The sequence below is a fragment of the Paramisgurnus dabryanus genome, chromosome 22 (genome assembly GCF_030506205.2).
Source record: "Paramisgurnus dabryanus chromosome 22, PD_genome_1.1, whole genome shotgun sequence".
Taxonomy (NCBI): Eukaryota; Metazoa; Chordata; class Actinopteri; order Cypriniformes; family Cobitidae; genus Paramisgurnus; species Paramisgurnus dabryanus.
In genome coordinates this window covers 11,302,864-11,315,588 of record NC_133358.1, presented here as the reverse complement: position 1 = coordinate 11,315,588, position 12,725 = coordinate 11,302,864, and the positions used below count along the sequence as shown (strand labels likewise).

Here is a 12,725-nt window from a genome sequence, read left to right as displayed (position 1 = left end):
AAAACATCCCCCACCCCTTTACACCACCACCACCAGCCTGCACAGTGGTAACAAGGCATGATGGATCCATGTTCTCATTCTGTTTACGCCAAATTCTGACTCTTAACATCTGAATGTCTCAACAGAAATCGAGAATCATCAGACCAGGCAACATTTTTCCAGTCTTCAACTGTCCAATTTTGGTGAGCTTGTGCAAATTGTAGCCTCTTTTTCCTGTTTGTAGTGGAGATGAGTGGTACCCGGTGGGGTCTTCTGCTGGTGTAGCCCATCCGCCTCAAGGTTGTGCGTGTTGTGGCTTCACAAATGCTTTGCTGCATACCTCGGTTGTAACGAGTGGTTATTTCAGTCAAAGTTGCTCTTCTATCAGCTTGAATCAGTCGGCCCCTTCTCCTCTGACCTCTAGCATCAACAAGGCATTTTCGCCCACAGGACTGCCGCATAATGGATGTTTTCCCTTTTCACACCATTCTTTGTAAACCCTAGAAATGGTTGTGCGTAAAAATCCCAGTACCTGAGCAAATTGTGAAATACTCAGACCGGCGCCCGTCTGGCACCAACAACCATGCCACGCTTAAAATTGCTTAAATCACCTTTCTTTCCCATTCTGACATTCAGTTCAGGAGATTGTCTTGACCAGGACCACACCCCTAAGTGGATTGAAGCAACTGCCATGTGATTGGTTGATTAGATAATTGCACTAATGAGTGTTCCTAATAATCCTTTAGGTGAGTGTACATAAGTATATTTAACGGTTGCACAAGATTGGATTAAGTTTTCTTAAAATGAAACATTTTTAAAAACTTGGGTCTACGTAATTCGATTATGTACACCAGTTCAACATAATAGAATAAAGTTTTCTTAAAATTATAAAACTTTTGTGAAAAACATGAAAATAGCTGTCGCGTGCTGACAACTTAAAAAAAAAACACTGGTGGGGAAAGAGTTAATTAATGTTAATTTCAATCTAAGAAAACTTACTTCAATCATTTGCAACTGGTGTCCACAAGTTTTTTTTTCAGTGATAATAAAATTATGCACATCACACCTCTCCTATATCAAAGATTTATTTGGTGAAGAATTTTTTTTTCTTCTATTGCATCGCTGTATGAGCCATTTATAGCACTTTCACTTTTAAGAGAAATTAAAATTGTACATGAGTCATGACACATGAAATTTGAAGGTTAACCGAAAAATCTATTTCAACATCTAAAATAACACGAGTAAAAATTCATTCCCATAACTATAACCTGATGCTTTCAGCACTGCAGCCAGATCTTTTCTTCAGTGGGCCTTAGGGATGACTCAAAATAAGGAGGTTGATGTATGTTTTTATTTTGCTTGGAACACAAGCTCCCAACGGCTGTTTTTCTTCACATATTCACACACGCACACGCTCTAGCTACAGTACAGCGTGATTCATATCATTGTCATAGCTGTGTTGTTAAAGGTAAGTTAAAAGAGTCTGGGCTTCTACTTTACTCCTATTAGCAATGACAAAACAGCCCCAGCGGAGCTTCTGTTAGATGCCTAATGGGCACATGTGTACGGCATACATGCATTAGAAATGCACACATACTGGATGCACAACAGCGTTAATGCATCTTTTGCTCTCTCTATCTTATACACAAACTGTGGTGCATTTTTAAACTGCCTCATGAACTCTATTATGTGTGACAATTACTTGTTCGTGTATTTTGTTGTTATTGTTAGTGTTTTTATTGTGTCCCTCAAACTATTGAGGGTGTGTATGCTTGTATTTGTTTTTATGTTTTTTATCTGCCTAGGGACAATAGACAAAAATTAGCTGTGGTGCTAACTCTAGCATATTTACATTGTGTACTTGTACTGATGTTCATTAATATGCACTGTCCCTATCTAAATAAATAAATAAAATAAATAAATCAATTTCTGCCACATTGTTATGGTCGATATATTAGCAACGTAAACAAATGAGATGGTCAAGTGAATTCAGCTTAATCTTTGTATTGGTGTAAAGTTTTGTCAAGTTTGCCAAGCTACAAGATTTTCATATTTTAAAAGTTTTTAGAGAAAAAATTATAAAATGTTATTTGACTGTCTATCTCTGCAAAACCATCTAAGCGCATGCAAGTTTTTGGCAAAAAAAAATCTAGTTCTTTGGACAAGACATAGTAAAATCACTAAAGGTGCAACACTGCAAATGATGAAAGTTTCTATTCAAAAGGTAAAAATGAAGAAACTGAACAACACAGGGGGCGCTGTGATGCATGTGGCTGCCACATTCGGGTTGTATTCAGGACAGGTCCAAGTACTCACAGGGAACCAAGTTTGAATGTAATTCACATTTGTCTTTTTTGCACTTTGAGGACCTTGCTAAAAAATCGATTTGGCGTTTAAAGGATTATGCCAACAAATCTGTATTTCCAAATGCCCTGAGGCCAGGATTAAGTGGATTATAAGCAAAAATATTTGATGACATATAAAACGTCCCAAGAGCTTTCGGTTATTATCATTATCTATTTTTTGACGGAAGTGGCCTTTAGCGGCTTTTGCATAATATTCCCACCACTTCTTTGAGAGTTATTGTGGGATAGTAAGTTTGATCAGTATAACTGTGGGTTCACACCAGCCGCGTTTGAGGCGTCAAATTCGCGTCTACCACGTCTAGTTTGCAGCTTAAACATTTTGAATTTACTAGCTTCATTTGCGTGGGAAATTCTAGTCATTGAGACATTCACGTGGAAATTTGCACAATGGGAGGGGCTTCTGTGACTCTGCTCGCATCCTGTAATCAGGTCACTACTACAGCAAGATCCTAATTGGTTAAAACGGTGTATTTTTCCGCAAACGTTCTAAATTTTTAACTCGCGCATTTGCCGCGGCAACGCTCAATTCGCACCATTTGCGCAAACTAGATGCAAATGAGGCGGAACGCATCTACCGTGCCAAGCTAAATGCCTCATTCGCGCAGCGAGACCTCCAGACGCACGTCAATGCGTCTTCACATTGACTTAACATTGAAATCACTCTTGTTGACATCTCTACCGCGACTGGTGTGAACGCAGCATAGGGCCGCATGCATAATAAAGTGAGTAACTATTATCTTTCTAAGTTGCAATGACACTGGCAGTTGCTCAGAGATTAAAAACAAATGATATAAAGTAATAAAGTGATCTTAATGGCAACCTGTCAGTCTTTCCATCATTTTTAACTAATATTAATTTCAACCAACGTCAATTAAAATGTCACCAGTCATTTTAATGCTGTAAGACCTTATTTGAGCGCAGCTTGACCTTTGCGCTTGATGTCGGCAAGCAGACAGTGAAGATTTTTCTTGTGTCCACCAGTGTACCGGGCAGTTGTATGTTTTCTCTATAGGTTTTTTGATGCACCCTTTCTTTGAAAACTCAATAAAGACTGACCTTTCCAACAAGGCTTCTGTGTAAACCATAAAAACAGACAACTGATAACCGATTAGGTAACATATGACTCTGTGTATGTGTGTGTCCTACTAATGCTGGGATACCCCTCAGGTACTCTATGGTGATAGTTATTTTTTAATCTATTCTGAATCTGTATGTCTGTGTCCAAATGTTGCAACATTAACTCTTATAAACCAATGAACATACTGTATGGAACAAAAGGTATAGCTTTTCAAACTATGCCCCCGAAAACACGGTCTTGTGACTTCTGAAACATGTTTGCAAAACACAAGAACAAGCTGATGAAAGGGGCTACTGGGAGACTGCAGTAAACAAGATCCTGTCTGTGTCCGTGGTGCCCAAACTACTAAAAACAGGCTTTTGGAAAATCTGGAGAACATGTGGTATTATGTTGCACCACGAGTGTCTGAAGCAAACAACATGAACTTGTTCCCAGAAAGAAATGAAGGTCAATACTTCACAGAAAGAAATGAAATATAAAGGAGACCCTTTCAATAATGCATCTAATGCTGAGTTTACACCAAACGCGGTTTGGGCGTCAAAATCGCGTCTACCGCGCGTGGTTTGCCGCTTGAACAATTTGGATGCATTCGCGCGTGTAGAGCGGAGTAGACGCGCGGAAAAAGCAAGCATTTGACGCGCGTCCGAAGCAAAATCCGTTTCTTGTGGGAGGGGCAACTGCTGTGCGAGTGTCTGTTTGCAAGATGACTGATGTTACTTGTGCATTTATCAAGAGAGTTACCAGTTTTGTATTGGGTAACCTTACTATGGGGAAAAATAAACGGCGCGGGTAGATAAACGTCACGTGACTCAAAAGTGAAGCGTGTATTACAACTTACCAAGTTGCCCAAAGTCCTTACTGACACTCTTCCAAGCGAGGTCCTTTTTATTCCTGTCTCCACTATAGAAATAACAACTTGTGTCATATAGCTTCGAGTGACTGCTTGAGTGAGTGACTCCGGGCGGGGCTGCCACCACAGCAGCAAGCAGGCTCCTGATTGCGTCAGCCGCAAATTCGTGTGAACCGCAAGATGCACAAAAAGCACAATTCGCGCTTACCGCGCGTACCGCGCACAACGCTCAATTCGCGCCTTTCGCCCGAGCTTCACGCGCGAAAGAGGCGGAAACGCGTCTTCCGCGCCGCGCACCTCTTCCGCGCCGCGGGACCTCCTGACGCGCGTCAATGCGTCTTCACATTGACTTAACATTGAAATCACTCGCGCTTCACGCCCTTACCGCGGTTGGTGTAAATGCAGCATTAGAGGGTCTATTCAACCAGCGTATACCCACTGCAGACGTCCAATTTAGCAAAATATAATCTTAAGGACTACTATAAATGATTGTGCATGCTAAATTTAAACACATTTGGTGAATGCTGGAATAGTCTGACTTCTTACAACAGAATTGTGAAGTGTAGCACAGTTTAAGTGGAGACGTCCGGTGTCTGCTATCTGACAGGTGGAGGCATCCATGTGAGAGAAAGACATGCCATCTCTCAATGGGCAAGAGGAAAAAGTGAAGAAGAGAATGAGTGTTTACAATCGGCTGTCACAGAGAGTCAGTGTGAATGCTAAACAGACCTGATATACGTCTGAAACATGCAAAAAAAAAAATCAAGATGAACTGCACCAGTCGGTAGACACATGCACTCCTAGTACACTTCAGACAGCATGGTGACCTTAAAGTGGGATCGCAATTTTTGGTATTTTGTCCTTTTTTATTTCCTTCAGGGCTACTTAATTTTAAGTCAAATTTGGCAGCAAAACCTTATTTCGGTTTTCTACAGTACCTTTAAGTACTATATGCAAATCAGTTTGACTCACAGATGCTAAAAGATGTGGATTATTTTAAAAATGCATGTTATAGAGCAACAGTATATCCAAAATGTTGTTTAAACTATTCTTACAGAATAAACAAACTTTTTATATTGAACAATGCTGCTGATGCTGATTTGTTATGGGTTTACAGCCTCCCAGCATGCATTGCAGCATGAATAAATTATGCAGGATCTGTTACAGGGATGCTGTTTTGCTGTCTGCAGCTTTATGTATGCTGTTGTTGTTGTTGTTTCTGTTTTCTGCATTGGTTATTTGTTACGTGGTGATCCCGAGGGCTCATCTTTTTATATAATAAGGTTTATTGATTGGCTGGGTTTTGATTTAATGTAAGTGTTGAGGTCTATATGCATTCATAAATTGAATTATCACAATATCACAATATTCTGTTGGTCAGGTAACAAAGAGTTTACTTATATTAGGAGACATATAAAACAGTTTGTTTTACTTTAATTCTTATCTTATAATATTACAATAGATGAAGAGCTCAGATGCAAAAGCCGCTAAATGCCACCTCCTTCAAAAATGAGATTATATTGACCAAATTCTCTCGGCACCTATTATATGTTTATCAAATACTTTGCTTTAAATCTGCTTAATCCCAGCCCCAATTCAATCAGAAATACTGCTCTATTGGACGAATCTGTTAAACACCACAACAATTTTTCAGCAAAGCCCTCTAAGTGCACAGAAGAAGAACTGGATGAACAACGGTATGCGTATGCCAAGGTGCAAGATTTTTTTTACCTGTTTAGCAAACATATTTTCAACCCTTTTACCTTTATTCAGAAAGGACAGTGAAGAGTGACTGAAGATTTTAGCATGTACTTTCATTACTACGGACAAATTTGTTAAATACTAATGAATAGACAAAAATGACATGTGTAAAAATAAGGCGTGTCAAATATGACTAAATCCTTGCCATTAAAGTGAAATTACCGAACTTAAATATAAGAGCCTGGAAAAAAGCTTATTTACAAGAAAACGTCTCAGGTTACGAATGTAACCTTGTTTCCTGAAAAGGGAACAAGACGCTGTGTCAACGTATTTATGCTTTAGGAATGCCTCAAAGAATCACTATGTCATAGAGCTTGAATCCTATTAAAAGGCGAATGTTTCAGGTTACAATTGTAACCCCTTGTTCCTTGAGAAGGGAATGAGACGCTGCGTGAACTAAGTAATGCAGGACTGGGCCTTAGTTTAATTAGAAAATATTACTTGTTTTAACAAACATGCCTTACTAAAACATTACTTGTGTGCATTTTGAGGCAAAACGAAGTGCACTGATGTATTTTAAGATATGTCAGTGCAGGTTGTTTTGGGTTTGGACAGCTCTTATATTTATTTTAGTCTAGGACTAATCCCTGTCCGGAAAACCACCCCATAATGATATTGACCGAATGCACCCATGACGTATTATACATTCATCAAATACTTTGCTTCAAATCTGCTTAATCCCAGCCTCAATCCAATCAGAAATACTGCTTTATTGAAAGAATCCATTAAACACCACAACAATTTTTCAGCAAAGCCCTCTAAGTGCACAGAAGAAGAATTGAATGAACGACGGTATTCGTATGCCAAGGAGCATATTTTTTACCTTTTACCTTTATTCAGAAAGGACGGTGAAGAGTGACTGGAGATTTGTGCATGTACTTTCAGTACTACAGACAAATTTGTTAAATTCTAATGAATAGGCTAAAGTGGCATTTGTAAAAAATAAGGCGTGTCAAATATGACTAAATCTTTGCCATTAAAGTGAAATTACTGAACTTAATTAAAAGAGCCTGGAAAAAAAGCGTATATACAAGGAAACGTCTCCGGTTACTAATGCAACCCTTGTTTCCTGAGAAGGGAACGAGACGCTGTGTCAACGTAGTTGTGCTTCAAGAATGCCTCAAAGCATCACTATGTCAATGTAGCGCAAGTCCCCTTAAAAAGGATTTTTTTTCGTGTTACGACTGTAACCCTTGTTCTCTGAGAAGGGAATGAGACGCTGCGTGAACTAAGTAACTCTTTGAGAATGCCTCGATGCAGTGGGACTTCTCTCGAAAGGAAACATGGGTTTGGCATCTGAGTTCTTGTTGTTGCTATTTGATGATTTGTTGAACAAGACATCTTCAGTTGCGCAAATCAGGACATATTTTAGTAAAAGTGAGATTTTGCATTAAGTGTATGAACATTTTTAAATTTGTTGAACAAAGTAATATTGCATTGGGTACAACATCTTAAATGGTTGTTGAAACTTAAAAACCATCTGTATCTACACTCAAGTTGCAGATTTTTTATCAATGTATTTTATCAATAGCACTATCTACAGTGTGGTTGCGAAGTCACAGTTAAATTTACGAATGACCCATTTTTGGCTTCGGAGAGTTGGAGAGGAAGCTTTACATTGTCAAAGTTTGAATATCTACACAGTTCATCAAATTGCTGTGAAAGGAACAAGGAAAATCCTGTTTCCCATTATGTGTTCCTTTTAAACCAGCCAAAAAACAGAAAATCACAGACTTCAAATCCACTCCTAAGAGACTTGAACTTGACTTTTGTAACTGTGATTTGGAAAAATATGCTTTGTGGAACATTATTATTATTATTATTTCATTTTGTTTTGTTTTTTGGGGGTGTTGGTTCCCAGCAGTCTAACAATCAAGAGCATCCTGCCAAACCTTGCGATGCTCTGCAGGCTCAGCATGTGGTCTCTTAGTGTACATTAGACTATTGGTCAAAGACAATGTCCAGACCTTAATTTCATCTCCCAGAAGGCACAGGGAAACAGCCTTCGAACAATAGGATGTGTGTTCTCCTTAAATCAAAGGAATTACTTTATACACATGGGGCTTCTTGTGTCAATGGGGTCAGTCCTTCCTTGTCACCTGAGGGTGGGGTGGACTCCTGCCCAGGTCGGTAGTCAAGGTGATAGAGTTTTATTAAAAAGACCCGGTGTTATTAAAACAGGTCTCATTATTGGATGCGCCGCCGTGGGAGGAGACGAGAGGTGTGACCCTGGTCTTTGTCTCAAACCGGTTTCATTAATCATGCAGTCGAGCGTGTGTTCACATTAGTATTCATGCAAACACTGAGGGTCAATGTAAACAGTGATTGGAGACCGCTGAATGTTGATTGATCATATCTTTTTGTGAAAGTAATTTTTCTTCTAATTGACCGGAGCGATAAGGATGTAATCTAAATATTTATGAACTACATGACATGATGTGTGTGTATGTTTCTGCCTACAGTCAGACATATGTAGACTTGTTTGATATTATGTTAGCACACCTGGATCTAGTCCGTGCACTTGACTGTGTGTGTGCGGGTCTACACATTTTTAACAAAGGCTGGAGCGTGATTAAGTCGAGATTGTAGATGATATGAATTCCCTTCGTCCCGATCGCTGATTGTTTGGGTTGCAAATGAGAATCACAACACTGTCATTTCCTTCTGCCTGAGTTCCTTTGTTCGCTATGTTGACCTATTTACCGATCTAATTCCCCGCCCTGAGGTCCAGAACGTGAGTTGCATGTCCGAAATACATAACCTTCACTACAGGAGGGCAACAGCATGCAAAAGCATTTCACAAACCCCAATACGGGACAGAGAGCGGGTGGATACTGAATCTAATTAACAGAAAGGACAGAACAATAGAGATGCTATGGAACGACCATGCTCTTAACCTTAGCTAGAATTATAGTTTAAGTAAAAAATAACCTCCTAATAATCACACTGTCAGCTCTTGTAACCCAGAAACACTTTTCAACAGTACTAGTTTAGTTATAGACTCCTGTCCTCCCATGACCTTGCAGAGACCAAGTGGGTTTGGTGGGACAGGTGATTATAGTATCCTTCCAATAGTTTTTTTACATCTACAGTGTGTCCTAACCAGGTGTGATAATTGTCAAGATTTACAGTTATGCATTTGGCAGATGTTCTTATCCAAAGTAGAGGTATTCTTGGGTCTACTCAGATCAGAAAACTCGAGGTCCGACCCTAAAAGTTTCCAGGTGCTTCGGACACGGGTCGGGTATAATTATAGCGGCATCAGGTCTCGGGTAATTTAAAATGAATGTGTTTTTGCCCAACGTACCTGAGACGGCCCTAGCTATTGCATGTGTGTACATTTTAGCAAAGCATTTTAGTTCCATTTATATAACAAAGTAAAATAAATGGAGCAGGGGACCAGGGTTTCTTTTTGTCTGACTGGTTCGTGTGGGGCTGTAAGCTGCATACACATCAGTGCCGTTTACATTCAGGTCCAGTTGGGTAAATAAAATTGCCATTGGTTCGGGTCTAATTTTCTTTCTTATAAAATATTTTTACAATTTTTATAATATTTAAAACAAAATTGTATCCACGTCGGGTTCGGGTAAAAAGTGATTCGGGTCATTCGAGTCGAATACGTTTCTTAGGACCCGAGAAGACCTCTAATCCAAAGCAACTAGGGGTGTAACGGTGCGTGTATTCGTACTGGACCGTTTCGGTACAGGGCTTTCAGCACGGTGCACATGTGCACCGAATGGCCAAATGCAATCTTTTGTGTGCGGAACATAGGTCAATGTGTTTCCACACGAACGTACTAAGTTGCGGAAGTCTCCGCGTTCAGTGCAAGTCTTCTGTCAAACATATAACATAATTCGGCCCGCAGAAAGATTTTTATTTACTTAGTTATTTACTTACTTATTATATTCGTTTGATTATTAATGTAAACGTTTACTTGTTGCGTCTAAAAGCACGTGTTAAGCGCGTGTCAACGCAATGTTTTGTTCTTTCAAAAGTGCGTGAGAGGTTGCGCGTCTTTCGTTGCTACGCAATCATGAGTCGCGCTTTCTGTGACACGCGAGAATAACAGAATGCATGATCAGATTTTTCATCTGCACCTCACGTCAAATATATCATTGTCACAATGCCATCAGTTAATCTGGTTGGGAAAGAGAAGAGCTGTAACTCTTACTCAGCTGTGGAGGGGTTCGTTAGTTTAAGTCACAGCTTACATTGGCGACACAAGCAAAGATTAGGAGAAATGTCCAAAAGATGAAAGATGGCTATGTATGCAACTCACTAATCTCAATATGAATGTATAATAAGTATATCATCATGTTGCTTGCTATGCAGTTACATATAAAGCAGTTATATTATTTTTATACAGAGATGGTACATAACCAATTTAATACTGTGACTTAAAAAAATCCAAAATAAATCAAAACAGAAACATTTTTTGGTGGAAAAAATGTAGGCGAATAGTTCATAAATGTATTCAGGAATTTAATTTGTTAGTTTAGTGCAAGGTTTTTGTAGTATATGTGTTGTATATGTGTTTCTTTGAGATCAAACCCACAACCTTTGTGTTGCTAACTCAGTGATCTACACTGTAAAAAGTGAAAGTTGCATCAACTTCAAAGTACTTTAATTGTTTTAAGGTTTTTTTTTTCCGACTTTAAATTTCACTATATTTTTGTGTGTTACCAAATGAAGTATTTTTTTAAGTTGATCAAACTTTTCAATTATAGTTAAGTTACAGGAAGTATGTAGTATTTGGTACAGGAATTCAAAATCCAACAAAAGAAAAGGTGTACAAAAAACTGCATACTTATGCACTATTCAATATTATATTCTTATAATAAATACTGTAAACATTCCTTGTTGAGATTAAATTTTTAAGTTGAATCAACTTCAGGGATCCCACACCTTAGTAAATTTCAAATTCAAGGACCTTTTTAAGGACTTTCCAGGTCCAATACCCTCAAATTCAAGGACTGAATGTGGGGACACATTTCAAGTGAGAGCAAGGTTACATCGTGTTACCTTTTAAGATACATTGTTACAGTTCCCTTTCAAGGGAACTCGCGCTGCGTCACTGCGGTGAGACTTTGGGGACGCCTCCAGGGGTAAGTGTGTCTGAATGTGAATATCAAATTCAACCAATGGTGAGGCTTAACGACAAAGACAGGGTGAAGCCGGAGCCAGGAAGTATATCGTTATCTGAAATATTGCCAAAGACGGCGTTACAGGGACGCAGGAAGTATGGCAAGGGAGACGCAGCGTCTCGTCCCCTTCTCAGGGAACAACAGTTACATACGTAACCTGAGACGTTTTCATGTGTCAAACACAATTATGCAAAAAAGCATTTTGGTATGAATCAACATTCGCATACAGAAGATATAAGCATTTAAAGGGAACAGTTTAGCACGTGTGCTTAAAAAGTCTAGAATTTTTCTGATATTGTCCTACACTACACAGGGAATAATATGGATTTTTTCCCCAAAAAACTTCTTGCATAAAATGGATTCAAGCACTTTTAATGACCTGTATCTATGTATGTTTATTTTCAAAAACTTTCCAGGACCTTGAATTATTTCCCACAGATTCACAAACTTTCAAGGATTTCAAGGATCCGTGGGAACCCTGCAACTTGAATTTACAAACACTTTCAACTTTCTTGACAATTGAGGAGATGCTATACATTATAAAAATAAAGATGAAATCATTTAAGCTAACTTATAATATCCCCTTACTGATCAAAAGTTGAATTGTAAATTCAAGTTAAAAATTTAAGTGCAACAAGGAATTTTTCCAGTGTAGTGTACTTTCATCCATTAAAAATCTGAACAAGAACGAGGACACTTTAATGATGCACTTATTCAACCTGCGGAGAGGATTATGCTTCAGGCTAACAGTGACTGAGGACATGCTGGCCAAAACAGGAAACAGTATTCAAAAGTAAAATGACAAATCAATTTTCATTTATTTCCATTATCTTATACATTTGACGTCATTTGCCCTCGTCTGGGAAATTGCTTATGCTTTCAGTTAGTTACAAACATTAGTATTCCATTTGAGACTATAATATCCTTCAAAATTCATACACAAGATGGTACATAGTGCATAGTGTAAGCATATAGTGTACGTCATTTGGGAAGCAACTCAAATGCATTGTTACAGTATAGATAAGGTGGCCCGATGTCCCTGTATTTTATATTCTGTCCTCCACAACAATAAAAAAACAAAAACATTCAAAAAGGTTTTGTCCCTGTATTTTAAGTTATAGATAAAAACGTCTCGGGTTACGAATGTAACCATTGTTCCCCGAGAAGGGAACGAGACGCTGCGTCGCCGAAGCTACGCTATGGGAACGCCCTCTGCGTGATTGCGTCTGAAGCACGTATGTCAAATCAGTCCAATGGTCAAGTGACACGTCATAGGCGGGTGACGTGGGAACCAGGAAGCTATAAAAAGAGCACCCAGCAAGCCAACTTCAGCTAAATTGTGCCGAAGCAAGGCGAGACAGGGATGCAGGGAGTATGGCAGGGAGACGCAGCGTCTCGTTCCCTTCTCGGGGAACAATGGTTACATTCGTAACCCGAGACGTTCCCCTTCGAGGGAACTCGAGCTGCGTCGCCGAAGCTACGCTATGGGAACGATGTACCAAAACACCATACTACCAAATGCCTGTCTGTGTGTAAAAACGCGCACA

The 12,725-nt window shown here is 39.2% G+C and overlaps 1 protein-coding gene across 3 annotated transcripts in view; it reads right to left on the bottom strand.

Annotated features, from left to right (window-relative positions):
* pard3aa (par-3 family cell polarity regulator alpha, a) overlaps window positions 1-12,725 on the bottom strand; it is a 556,247-nt gene that overhangs the window by 409,757 nt on the left and 133,765 nt on the right. The window lies entirely within an intron of this gene.